Source organism: Triticum dicoccoides, chromosome 5A, assembly GCF_002162155.2.
Source record: "Triticum dicoccoides isolate Atlit2015 ecotype Zavitan chromosome 5A, WEW_v2.0, whole genome shotgun sequence".
Taxonomy (NCBI): Eukaryota; Viridiplantae; Streptophyta; class Magnoliopsida; order Poales; family Poaceae; genus Triticum; species Triticum dicoccoides.
In genome coordinates, this window is record NC_041388.1 from 317,820,916 (window position 1) to 317,835,411 (window position 14,496).

Sequence of the window (14,496 nt, forward strand, 5' to 3'; positions counted from 1 at the left end):
GGGTCCAAAGATGGCAATTAAACTATTTGTTTACACTTTATCCAAGACAACAGCGAATTGCAGGATGGTAAGTAAGAACTCTACAGCCTTCTTTTTACTGCCTATAATGAGTTGTGTTAGATGACAATGTCTAAATCTTTTTCCTTTGAAGTGGTTGCCAAAGCAGTTTACTCAAGATTACCTCTCAAACTACATGATTGGTGGGCATGCAAAGGTTAAAGTATTTCTACCAGAACACAATGATTATCTAGATGTTTTCATGAAGACCGTGAAGGATGGGCGGTCGGTCAACAAAAGGGGTTGGACTAGAGTCGTGCGTGCCTTCTACATGGAGGAGGGCACAATATGGGCATTCCGCTTCACCTTGTTCAGCAACCAGAATATTTTTCGCCTCTTTCTTTACCGTCTTTAATAGTACAAGTATACAACTATGGTTCATCATTCTTTATTTGGTTCTTATGTAATTCTTGAATATATGTACCTATTAATCGAATAATGAATTGATTGTTTGAACCTGATGGGTACGAATAAAGATGTAGCATACATTGAAATTCAAATTCAAATTCAAATCCAAATCCAGTACAATTTGGAAAAGCAGCAATTAAATTAGGGTGAAATTACGCTCTCCAGGTTGTTACGGCACACACGGTTGGTAAAACACAAACGTTTGTGATATGCACCATAATCTGAGACGGTTCACAGAGAGGAAACGTGTGCAAGGATGCACACAGTTGCCATTTGCAAACCATGTGCAATGTTAGGCAATATCACAAACGGTGCGGGAAAACTAAGCGTTTGTGTTAGTTGCCTTATCATACACGATTCGCACCCATGAACTGTTTCTGATGAAGTATGCATCATAAATGTTGCACCACAGGATAGCATGTGCGATCGTTGTCGTGTATGATGATGTTACGATGGTCTGATGTTTCATAATCCTGTCCGACACTCGTACTTTAGCTAATCTTCTTAACGGTGAACCGTTTGTGATGGGCCGCGCATCATACACGTTCTATAGGTGAACCATTTGTGATGGGTCGCGCATCATAAACGTAGCACCACAGAATACCGACTGCGATGGCAATGCGAGCAGAAATGAGTAGGAGTACTGTAGGGGCCCTATCCCCGACGGTTTCTGGGTCATGTGGGGAGGACCCCCCTATCGCCCACACTCACTTGGTGACGGTTCCAAATGTCGTCGCGGAAAGGGGTTAAAACCGTTTTGTTTCAGATCGACACGCACCAGTGTATAGGTCATTTGGGGGCTTCCTGCTCTATGAGCATAGCTTTTATAACCCTCTTGATCGGCTTTTATGCCATGTTATAGGTCATTTGGGGGCTTCCTGCTGTATGAGCATAGCTTCATAACCCTCTTGATCGGCTTTTCATGCCATTGGTCGCTTGGGGGCTTCTCTCTGAGTATAGCTTCACAACCCATTTTGACCGGATTTTATGCCATAACTGAGTTAAACCTGCCTGTTTGTAACTTGCTACTCCGCCAGTTGATCCGCCATGCTTTTGACAGTCAATCTTTCCCATAAGAACCTGAACTCATCAAAGTTAAATGACGGCTTATGTCACATGAGGGCCGGCTTATAGTGAGCTAGGATAAACTCACCCGTCTGCTGTAGTCTCTCCGCTATGTGACCTGTTCGTACTCATAACAGTCAATATTTTTTATAAGACCCTGAACTAGTTAAGGTTTACGGATTTATGTCACGTCAGAGCCGGCTTACAGGATAAAAGGATTTTCATGCCAAGCTCTTTGAAGCAAAAAAATTGAGTTTTTCCAAAAACTAATCTATTTTGATCGTGCCTTGCAAGCCCACTTAATAAATATTTGAGTTATGAATACTCTATATTTTTGTTTTGCAGAAACCTTTCAGGTGAGAGGTCACTGGGTCATATTGATACGGGTTATATTGCTCTACATTGAGTTTATTGCGGTTATAAGTCACCAAAGTTATCTTGTCATAGTCTGGTTATGATTAGAAGCGGCCAGTTTATGGATTAAAGACTCTTTGACGGATTATATAAGCCACCAAAGTCCTTTGGTAATATTGCAAGAATAGTCGTGTCCGATAAGATCACAGAAGTTTAAGCTGTTGAAGCATAAGTTGATAAGAATATGCACGAAGGCATGGCAGAACAGACAATTGTTTTTTGTCTACCTATTACAAGGCTTCAGCTGAGCCCAAAAGTTGTTTCACCAAGTGTTTTTGGAGTTAAATTACACTGTTGAGCTGGTGTCAGTGCCATCCGGGTTTTGGCCTGGCGGGTTATTGTCATCTTGGCGCCTTGAGCTTGAAGCCCCCAAATCATCATGTGCCGGCTCTTTGTTGATAACCATAGGATGTTCACTGATGTCCAATCGATGTTGGTTAAAGATTCAAAAGTTGCTTCATCGTTAAGTATAACAGAAGGATCGAGATCAGGAGCGAAGGTATGCTTACACCTTGGCGCAGTAAGGTCTACAACATCATGGGATAGGGGCTTAACCTTAGCATTTTTTCTATCATAAGACAACTGGTACTTGCCCAAGTCCAGCTCCTGCGTAAGCTTACGCGCCAAAGGCCGCATCTCTCTGACGCATCTGTTGAAGTCTTCCTCTTCGAAGATCGACCCATCACCTTTAAACTCTGGACACCCAGTAGCCATTTCTTTCGGGTCTATGTCTGATTGCCAAGCTTTGGCCTGGCTTAAAGCAACAATGGCTCCTGCTCGGGTGGCTGCTCCGGCGGCTGATAATTTTAACTCTTCAATTTGAGGCGGCACCGCTAAAAGCTGATCTACAACGGTCTTGATAAGGGTTGGAGGTTTTTTGCCACTGGAAAAGGCCACAAGACTGCGCAGAGTTCCAATGTATAATTGCACAGTCAGTGAATAAACCGCCTTCAACTTTAACATCATATTTGGCCCAAGAGTAGCGCTTCTGGGGCATGTTCAGATTTTTGCACAAGAGTCGCTAGGTGGGTTAGAGATCATATATATTGTGAGTCGCCAGGCGAGTTAAAGAATTTGACAAACAGATAATGAGTTACATATTACACTAACCAAAGATGGGGGCTGTCATATGAGAGATATGTTGCTTTAAGCCGGATAACTCTTCAGTCACCAGCTTAAGCTGAGCCTCAGCATCTTCTGCCCTCTTCAGAAGATTAGCCTTCCCAGTTTCCAAGGCAGCTCTTTCATCATCAAATTTAGCCTTGATCTTCTCAATATATTCTCATGAGGATTTCAGGCCTAATTCAGCCTTGGCGCATTCACTTTGCTACGTCTCCAAACTTTTTTTCAATTTGGCGATGTTTAACTCGCCCACAACCAATGCTTCCTGCAAAGGGTGGCACACAATGTTATGATGGTTAAGTTCATAATCAACAATGTTATTCAAGTCCCAAGCACATTGCGAGTAGTACACTTGGCACTTGGGGGCTAATGTAAGTCATTTCAGTTTATAAGACCTGGCTCATCTTATTAGGATAAGCTCGCCCTTGGAGACTACAGACTTGGTTCTCACAGATGATTATAAGACCCGGCTCATCTTATCAAGATAAGCCGGCCCTTGGAGGCTACTTATTTGGTTATTAACAATGACTTAAATACCCGACTCATCTTGTCAAGATAAGCTGGCCCTTGGGGGCTACATACTGGAAATTTTCACACAAGTCTAAAGCACACTCATTATCATTCCTATACTTAAGACTGGGGGGCTAGTATGGATATATATATATATATATGTGTGTGTGTGTGTGTGTGTATGCAAGACTAAAGAGTAGTTGGATATCTTCATACCTAATATTTTTGCTTCATCAATTGAACTAACCCGGCCTCCATGTCCCGGCTCATGTAAAGGCTGCTTAAACACCCGGATACACCTCAATTGCATTGAATGAGGAGTAGTTCTCCATATCAAATTTGGCCTTGCCCTTCTCCAATGAGGGTATTTCTTCCTTAGTTGAGTGCTTGGTTAGCACTCTGGAGACCCCGGGCACCTTAAAGGCTGACCCGATAATAGTGATGTCGTCAACATCAGCAGCAGTAGGGCTCTTGTCAGTTGACTTGGTAGGAGTGGGTGGCTTAGGACTTGGCGGGTCATGGCTGGCGGCCGAGTTAATCTTAGTGTCCATTGGTTCAAAGACGGCAGTGTGAGTTTGCGGTGGTGGATCATTAATAGGTTCTTTGGGGTCTTGGATGGGGGCCTTAGGGATTTCCATCGTTTGCTTCTCCGGTTACTTCGTGGGCTTTGGAAGAATCGGCCACCTTCTGTTTCTTTCCAGTATTGACCTTGGCCCTATGAAAAAAATAGCAAGGATTATGAGTATATCACCACAAGTCCTTTATCAATAAATGGAAGTACTTACCCATGGGCAATAATGAAGATAGGGATCTGGGTTCCACTTGAGTCGCCATATGATGGTGGTGTTCCCTGATAGTTTGAATTAGAAGGAGTAAGAGGCTGATGCATGAGACTGGCCTTTGGAAGGGATAGAGTTGGACTATGAGGCACCTCATTACGATGCTTGCGAGGAGCCAGCGTGTTGGATAAGTTGGGCATAAGATCTTAAGAGCCGCCGCTCTAGGTTAGGCGCTTGGACTCATGCTGTTGTGTCTTCAAAAGAAAATTGGGGTCAAAATGAGCAAGAGGATGAGAAAATCTTACTTTCCAGATGATCTGCCGTGTTTTCTTTCTTGGCAAAGGTTCTGAGCCGGAGGAGATAGGAATTACCTCTGCTGCATCGGCGTGGCTCTTCTCCGCTTCTTCCTGAGGGGAATCAGCATCTATAAGTTGCATAAAGAAAAGACCAAGGGAGTCAAGTTCTACCTCCGACTCATCTAGCTCAAATAACTCTTTGGCTATCTACTTCTTGGGGCGACTCGGAGCTCGAGTCTTCACGGCCTTCATTTTCTTAAGTGGTACAACAATTTTTATCTTCTTCTTCTTCAAGAAGGCACAACCAACCTGCATATATTTATAAACATTTTGACAATGGTTCAAAAGGAGTAAGAGTATGAAGGATGAATGAGTGAGGAGAAAGTCTTAATATGAGTACTTACAGGAGGTGCCGGGTTAAGAGTGCAAAAGGGGTTCATCCCCGCCTTATTGCAGTTCTCTTGAGGCCCTCCAAGCAACGACTTGACCATTTCATTAACCTCTTTGTCCGTCAAAGGTTTCTGGTTGTAACGTTGTAGGTCCTTCACATCACCAGTATACTCACACATTAAGCCGCCGCGCCGGCTCAAAGGCAACATCCTCCAAGAAACCCAGCAGTGGAGCAGATCGACTCTAGATATGCCATTAGCGATTAAAGCCCTTATCTTTGAAAAAGTTGGCGCATATTGTGGGCGCTCTGCAGCAGTAAGTCGGCCTAGGAGCTTGGTGTTGGTGTTGAGATGCTAGGGGCGGTAACCCGGCAGGGGGTTCTCTTCAGTTGGGGCAGTGTTTTTGCAGTAAGACCAAGTACGATTCAAACCCTTGGGGTGGCTTGGTAGAACGGCTGAGGGGAAGGTCACATATCTTCGCCACTCAATGGAAACACTGTTGGCTATTTATGTGGCTTTCAACCAAAGGAAATTATATGTATGTATTGTGTATTTTGTGATTGCTGCTAAATCTTATACACTTTGGAATTAGAATTTTTGCCATGAAACTCCTTGGTGGAGGAAAAATATTATAGTTATAGAACAATCTATATGCAACTTGAATGTGAAGGGATTTAATTTCCAGTTCAATCTTGGAACCCATTATCCGTAAAATACTATTTTGAAAAGGAAGAGTGGAAATATTGCTTGATGGTAAAATTAGTGCATTATGGAATTTCATTCAATGGTCTATTCTTTCTTGATGGTCCATTGGAAGTTAGCAACCCAAATTGTTATTTGGGGAAGGCAACTCCATAGAGAGGAATGCTGGTAATAGAAACACATGCTTGGAATTTATTATTTTTGTCATGGACATCATGTTACTGAATCAAGTGGCTTACTAATTCTGGAATTCAAAATTTTAGTGGGAGGAATTTGGTTTTGTAAAGCACATACATAATGTGTATTTGACTTGCACGCCTTTTCTTAAGGTGTAAAGAGATAAAAAAAAGTTTCTCATTTTTATTCTTTTGGTACTTATGTTTTTTTGGAGACCCCCACTAGAGGTCAGATTATTTATTTTATCTCATTCACCATTGACTCTTGACCGCACTTGATATGGTTATGTTTATCTTTCAAATACAAATCTTGTAGTGAAGTGGAAAATCAGTTGATTAAAGAGTTTTGAAGTTTTAGCAACTGATTAGTGGGGGAAGTACACTTCAGGTATGTATATCAGTTGAATATGTAAAGAGCATGTAACTTCATTCACCGTTGTAATACTCTTGTATACTTCACAATTGAATGGAGGAACTGAATATCCTTGATACTCCCTTGTTTTTCTTTGGAGGAAGCATTACATATTATGTCCATATCATTTTTCATCTAGCACAGTCACTCCATATGGTTTGTAGACTGGAAAGAAGTATTTTATTTTGGCCAGAAATTCTCAACTACTACAAAGCACACACCATGAATTTATCAATTATTGTTCCAATGGATCAAGGGTATGTTTCTTTGATCTGGAAAGCAAAACTAGTGGAAAGTGGGAGCACAATATTTTAATGGATAATGGTGGAATTATTGTCAATCATACTAGAATATATTCTTGACCCCAAAGGAAATTACAAGCGAAACTCCTGACACTAGCATGCTTAGGATAAGTGGGAGAAATTAACTTGGAATATCATGTTAGATAATCATCGTGTGTGTTTGGGGGAAGTCACTCTAATATTTTAGAGGAATAACTAAAGTCTCTTAATAGGAAGGTTTAAATTTTTCATGAACGCATGCTATGGGTGGAAGAAATGCGGGAAGGAAGAAACTCAATGAGGAACAATAAAGTTTGGGAATTTATTATCTCACCAAACAACCGCAAGCCCATTGTTCATAAGTTTTTTTGTTGTTTTTCGTTTTAGAAGGAATTTGGTTCAATAGGAATATTATAATGCCACTCTTGTTATTCGATTCCTTACACAACGGAAAAAATATATTTTTGTGGAAACTCTTCCTCCAGAATTTAGGGAAAGAGGGGATAAAGACATGGTTTGCTGATTCAAAATATTAATGTATGGTCTTATAACAAGCTTCACATCAATGGAAAAGCAGGTCATATGGTTTTCTAAATGAATCAAAGCGGTCATTTACAAATGTAACTATAAACTATTTTGCATTACTATTATATATGCTAACGGTATTTTTCTTTGTTTGTTTGCAATGATAATTTTACATTGATGGAAGTGAAAGCTTGGTTATCTTATAATTTCCAAATGAAAGGCATGTTTGAAACTTCCGATTTTTGGGAGAGGAAATACATAGGAAGTGTTGTGATACATTTTTCTATGGAAAATTGCAAACCTGTTAAAATACCTTGATAAGGGAAATCATACTCAATGAGGAATTATGTTTGAACTCATGAGGAAAAAGGGGATACTAAATGGTATTGGAATTTGTATATATTTTCATTATACTATCAACCTTAGCTACCGAATGTATTGTTGCATTCAAGCGGTGGAAGGAAATATGTGTCGCTAAGGGAATCTCACACATCATATATGATCGTGGAATGTGCATCACAACCTGTCACTTATTTTGAAGTTTATGGTTAAAAGTAAACACATTGAGGAAGTTACCATTGTATACACGAGGTGTGGAATGACTAAACTCGGGTACGTATATTTCATTTATTTGTATAATAATACTAATATAGTGCAGGTTCACTGACTATAGTCAGGAACTCTTTTCAAAACATGTTTACACATGGAACTTCATTTATTGATTGATATGTTTCAGCCAAGTGGGAGATGTTGGATACTTATGTGGCTTTCAACATTTATTCAACATGATTATTATTTATTTAAATCAACATAGAATTATTCACATTATTAATGTTTGTGATGGGGAATAATTGATGCGGAATTTTACCCGAGGAACTAATACTCGAGGTACCGAGGATGACTTTGATGGAATACAATAGAGGAATTAATACGGGTCAACTCTTCTAGAATATTATATGTATGTACGTATTTTCCCGGGACATCACAAGGTGGAAGAGCTGGGTTTGTTTTGTAGGATCGGCTCTGCAGGCTGTTGACCCACATGATTAAGATTGGAAGTTGATCTCACACATACAATCTAATCATGGCACATGACTCACAAATGTGTGCTAGGGACTAGTATATTTAGACTCGGAAAACTGACATGTTTCATCGTGGTTGGTAACATCGCTCAGGAGTCGTACGGATCTTTCCAGAAACAGGCGGAATAATAAAACACCTGGATGTGGAGTCTATAAATAGGTCTCTACCCTCTAGCCTCAGTATGCATTGTGAGCGGCACCACGAAAAAGGCAGAGGAATTAGAGGGTAGACCGCATAGCCCACAATTTCCAAGAAACACCACCAAGTTCTAGACTAGGGCCATCTGTCATCTCAGTCTGGCGGTCGATATAAAAATATATTTGAAGAGGTTAACGGTAGGCTCATCTTGTAAATACACCTCATAGAACACATGGAACTGACATATGTTGGAGATGGAGTTGGAGCCGATGACTTGAGGATGAAGGTTGTAAAAGTGCAAAACGTCCCAGAAAAACTCTAACCCGGGTAGTGAGAAGTCACGGAGAAGGTGGTCTATAAAGATTACCACTTTACCTTCTCTGGGTTGTGGAGTAACTTCATGACCTGGAACCCACCAATGAATGACTTCTTTGGGAGGTAAGATGCTCAAATCCACAAACTCATTAAGTATAAGCTCTGAGACTTGGGAAGCCTCCCAGTCACAGGAAGTGGGGGTTTTGTCATGGTTGGCCATGTTAAAGAGCTGTGACCAAGGAGTAAAATATATGGCGGGTCAAAATTAGGGTTGTAAGCCTCCCAAGTGGTTACATGATGATTCAGCAAGAATAAGCTAAGCATGATTAAGAGATTATGCGTTACAAAGAACAGTTAAGAAAATATGATCCGCCCTGGCCATAGATTGAAGTGGTTACCAGGTTATGAGAGTATGGCGGGTTAAACTATGGAAGAACAAGCCGACAGCATATTGGCGGGTTAATTGAAAGAAGAAATTTTTGGACTTCATTGGTGAGTTACAAGTTCAATGTTAAGTCACCCGAGAGTTGAAGGGCGGGTCAAATATCTACGAATCCAAGATTCTTGAAATCTTACTAAGTGTGGGACAAACAGATTTCACAATCTACAACTATATTCATGGATCTACAGTAGTCCAGAAAAGATGAATAAATACTAAACCTAGGGCGTAGCAGTGGAAGAACTCTTAAGGTGTGTGTTGGCTATGAAAAAGAAGGGATCTATCCTAAATACAAGATGAAGGCATAGACCGCTACCGCATTCTTCCTATATCATTTTTGGATTGAAATGTGTGTGCTAAGACACAAGTTGGATGAATAATGATGAACTCAGATGAACAATGATGAACTTGATGAACTCGGGCGTCCCAATGTGGATCTAAGAAGGGGAATATTGATACCTGACGGTGTTGATGGAGAGCGGATGATCACCGCTGATTTCTGGTCCCAACGGGTCGATGAAGCAGCCATGACGGAGTTGTTGGCGAAGCTTGGCTAGGGCGGCGGAGCTCCGGTGGTGATGGGCAACGTGAGAAGGAAGAAGAGGAGGAGAAGATGGGGGTAAAAATGAACAAGAAGGCCCCCTGTCCCTATTTATAAGGAAAAGATGGAATAATGAAACGACATGCACGAAGATCGAGGAGGCATAATAATTATTATGGCATAAGAGGCACCTTGATTTTCGGAATGCATGGTTAATGGAAAGATCTGTTGTGACATCATTAGGTTTTTTTGAATTTAATAACATGACATAATCTTTTCTTATGGTGGGTCATGAAGGTTTGTTCAAGGTCAAGCTTTAGAAGAATTGAAGAAGGCTCGCCAACCAGAGGATGAAGATTGACATGAACAAGTTCAAATCAATCTGGGGCCTAATGTTGGGAATATAACCCCACAGTGTGACCCGCCCAGGAGGGGCTAGGTTACACTAAGTGAAAGCCTAAGTAGGCCCAGAAGATAAGATCTGAAGCCTGGAGGCGACTTACGAGGCGGGCCGACCGAAGGCCTAAGACCCAGAGGTGGCATGAGACCCGGAGATGTGAGGCAAGGCAACTTAGAATCAGGGTCCGTCACATATTGTGACCCGACCTGGACTCTTGTAAGCCTAGGGCCTCGACCTGTTTATATAAAGGTGAGACCCTACGACGGGTTAAGTCTAGGTGACAATCGATCGAGAGCTAGGTTAAGCGATTCCGCTCCCTGGTAATTGAAACTCAATCAATACAACACAAAGTAGGAAGTAGGCTTTTACCTTGTCGGTGAGGGGCCGAACCTGGGTAAACTTGTGTCTCTCGTCCCGCTCAACCCCTTTAAGCTAATCACCGTAGCCATGGCGTCGCACCTAAGTCCTTTTACAAGGGCATCTGCCGTGAAAGAACCACGACAGTGACCGCATGATAGGACGATTGAATGTGTAAGAAAAAAGGACAACATTGCATATTCACAACTATTATGCGTAAACTAAGTAGAAGGCATTTCAACAAACTAGAATCAATGAAAGCTAGAGACCATATGAAAGATGCAACTAATATCACTCTACCAAGTTAAAACTATCTCGCCATAAGTGCCATTTCAACAAATTATAAGTAGTACAAGATAGAAAGGAATGCAAGATGTAACCTATATCACACTCCCAAGTTAAACCTGTCTTATGATAAGTGATTGTTTTAGGTTACACAACAGTAGCACTTTAATTTAAGAACATGGTGTGATAGACAAATATTGTATGTTACAGAAAAAGGAACACATGTCTTATTCAAAAGTATAATGTGTAAACTAAGCAGATGGAAATTAGCAAAATTAGAAGCAATACAAGCTAGACATCATACATAACATGCAACCACATATAACAATGCCAAGTTAGAGGGAGCACCTGTGATGGTGGAGTAGGGGAGATGTGCTCATCATGAACAATACTACGTTGACTGTCTATGCATGTGTTTTCTTGCAAATCTTCTTGGGGGTGGCGGAGTAGAATCTGTAGAAACCCTCCGTTTCAGTTGGTCGGAAGGAGCACCATCATCCACTGCCTTGCTAATTTCCTTCCACTTTATTGATTTTACACTGTCAAGTAAAACCGACAAGAAAAGGCAATAAAATTCACTATTCACAACTCATTCATGCATGATACTGACAATCACTACTTTGATGCAAGGCAAACACATGATACAATGATGGAATATGTACGAAAAACATGATGGCATGGCATATTCACAACTATTTGTGTAAACTAGGAAGAAGCCATTTCAACAAATTATAAGCAATGCAAGCTAGACACCACATGAAAGATGCAACCAATATGACTCTGGCAAGTTAAAAGCGTCCCATCATAAATGGCGTTTCAACGAAATAGAAGTTGTACATCTTATAACCAATATCACACTACTTATACTAAAGGTGTCTCCTCATAAGTGATTGATGCAAGATAAAAAAGAGCAGTAGTTTTACGTAAGGACATGCTTAATAGACATATGTAGTATGTACCAAAAACAGGAAGGTATGACACATTAACAGGTATAATGTATAAACTAAGCAGAATAACACATGTAATTTAACTAGATTGGATAATTACAAGCTAGACACCATATGCAACATGCAACCACATATCACATTGCCAAGTTAGAGCAAGCACTGCGATGGTGGTGTAGGGAAAATGCGGTCATCAAGTACAGAGCTACGTTGAGTATCTTCATCTAGCCTTATTGTTTCTTGAGAATCATGTGGGCAGGCTGACACTACAGTCTTTAAAAGAGTATCTTCTCTCACAGTAATCCACGAGTCTGACTGTGTCATCATAAGTGATTGATGAGGGATACACAAGAACATTAATTTGATGTAAGTACATGGTCAATAGACAGATGTAGTATGTACCCAAAACAGGAAGGCATGTCATATTCAAAGGTATAGTGTGTAAACTAAGTATATGCAATTTAACCAAATCAGAAGCAATACAAGCTAGATACCATATGCAACATGCAACCACATATTACATTACAAAGTTAAAGCAAGCACCAGGGATGGTGGTTTATGGCAAACGAGATCATCAATTGCAAAGCAATGTTTACTGTTTCCATGTGCTGACATTGCACCCTTAAAGCGCTGAAACGCTTATTGCTTATCCACGACTTAAGCATGAGCGAAAAATAGTGAGAGTATGGGTGAAGTGTATGCAGAAGTAGTGTTGTTGGGGAACGTAGTAATTTCAAAAAAATTCCTACGACACGCAAGATCTATCATGGTGATGCATAGCAACGAGAGGGGAAGAGTGTTGTCCACGTACCCTCGTAGACCATAAGCGGAAGCGTTATGACAAGGCAGTTGATTTAGTCGAACGTCTTCATGATCCGACCGATCCTAGCACCGAAGGTACGACACCTTCACGATCTGCACACGTTCAGCTCAGTGACGTCCCGCGAACTCTAGATCCAGCTGAGTGTCGAGGGAGAGTTTCGTTAACACGAGTGCGTGATGACGGTGATGCTGAAGCTACCGGAACAAAGCTTCACCTAAGCACTGCAATGATATGACTGTCGGTGTCAAAACCGGCGGATCTCAGGTAGGGGGTCCTAAACTGTGCGTCTAAGGTCGATGGTAACAGGAGACAGGGGACACGATGTTTTACCCAGGTTTGGGCCCTCTCTATGGAGGTAATACCCTACGTCCTGCTTGATTGATATTGATGAATACGAGTATTACAAGAGTTGATCTACCTCAAGATCATAATAGCTAAACCCTAGAGGTCTAGCTTGTATGACTATGGTAATAAGTCTAGCTTTTCCGGAATAAGTCCTCCGGTTTATATAGGCACTGGGAGGAGCTAGGGTTACACAAGGTCGGTTACAAAGAAAGGAATCTACATATTTGGTCTCCAAGCTTGCCTTCCACGCCAAGGAGAGTCCCATCCGGACACGGGTGTAGTCTTTAGTCTTTGTATCCTCACAGCTCATCAGTTTGGCCCATGGCTAATAGGCCGGACACTCGAGGACCCCTTAGTCCAGGACTCCCTCTCAGTAGCCCCTGAACCTGGCTTCAATGACAAGGTATCCGGCGCGTAGTTCTGTCTTCGGCATTGCAAGGCGGGTTCCTCCTTCCAAACTCCAAGATAGTCTTCGGATGTATTGAACGTGTCCAGACCTGTAATACACACCATGCACAACCGTAGAGAGAATATAATATTCCACGAGTCCAATCTGCTGACAACTTTTTATAACATGGCATCTTGTCTGCCCGGTCACTATATCGAACCGTTTTGTCTGCCATCCCGTGTTTTGAGATGTGATTTCCATTGGCATGTCTTGTCAAAGCAGAGATCATGTCCCCTTATTGCGGGATTCTCATCAATACGGGCGTGGGTAACTCAACCGTGTCATTTACACAGCCCTTGGGAGTAGGTGAATTTTAAGGCGAGTGGGGAGGCGTTTGATATTTACTGCCTTTATAAGGAGATAAGAATCCCTTTTCTTCACCCACGCCTTCTCTCTTCCCCTGCCCTTCCACTCTTGAGCTCTAGCGCCCAAGTTCTCATCTTCTCCGTCTCGAGCAAACACTCAACCATGTCCGGATCTGGAGGTCAAGGCAACTGGATGGTCTCCTCCGTCAAGGAGGAGGACATTACTGAGCTTCCGGTGGCCGGGTACCTGGCAAAGGAAATCGCCCACCGTCTTCCAGCCTCGGGGCAAGTCGTCCCCACACCGAAGCCCAATGAGAGGGTGGTATTCATCCCTCATTTCCTTCGTGGACTAGGGTTTCCACTCCACCCATTCATCCGCGGGCTGATGTACTACTGCGGGATAGACTTCCATGATCTATCCCCGAACTCCTTCCTCAACATCTCGGTGTTCATCATCGTGTGTGAGGACTTCCTCCGTGACCAACCCCACTTCGGGATGTGGCTCAAGGTCTTCAATGTGAATCCAAAGGTGGTGGATGGCCAGCACGCGGAGTGCGGAGGCGCCATGCTGAGCAAGCTAACTAATGTCTCCTGGCCGAAAGGCACTTTCGTGGAGACTGTCAAGGAATGGAAGAAACAGTGGTTCTACATCACAGAACCCCGTGGCGCAAACTAGGCCGCGGCTGCCGAATTCAACTCTGGCGCTCCAATGCGGCTCACCTCCTGGGTCGAGAAGAGTACTAATTGTTCATCATCAGATGAGCTGGTAGTGCTACAGACGCACGTTCAAAGTATGGTGGACAAGGATATCAAGCTTGTCGATATAATCCACGTAATGCTAGTTCACCGGTTCTCCCGCGCCAAAGCCGAAGCCGCCCTCTATGGGAGTTTAATCCAAAAAAGCACTATACCCTGAAGAGGCTCTTCAAAACTTCTC